Raw genomic sequence first — 380 nt, 5'->3', positions numbered from 1 at the left:
TCCTGCTTAATATCGAAGTTAACTCTTAATATAGAAGGCAGATCAATAGCAGAAAAAGAATTGCAAGCTTATAATTCTAAACAAACCCACATTTGGTTTCCCACTGGTAACTTGATAGCACTTGCTGCTTCTTTCAATAGACATAGCACCAAACTGCAGTATGAAAAACCTTGCTTGTATGAGTCTCTCCTCAACAGTATGACTCTTCTCTGTATATAGATAGAAAAGACAAATTAAATATGGCAGCCATATTAAATTAAAACTTTATGAGATGTGTGGTGCAGAGCCTTTCTTCCATCAAGTGTGGTCTTAGCTGTATTTCACTCCCTTTTCTTATACAAATAAAACTTTCTTTCTCATATATAAAAATCAATATAGGT

The sequence above is a fragment of the Acanthisitta chloris genome, unplaced genomic scaffold (assembly GCF_000695815.1).
Source record: "Acanthisitta chloris isolate BGI_N310 unplaced genomic scaffold, ASM69581v1 scaffold5565, whole genome shotgun sequence".
In the NCBI taxonomy this organism is placed as follows: Eukaryota; Metazoa; Chordata; class Aves; order Passeriformes; family Acanthisittidae; genus Acanthisitta; species Acanthisitta chloris.
Note: the sequence above shows the minus strand (reverse complement) of the source record.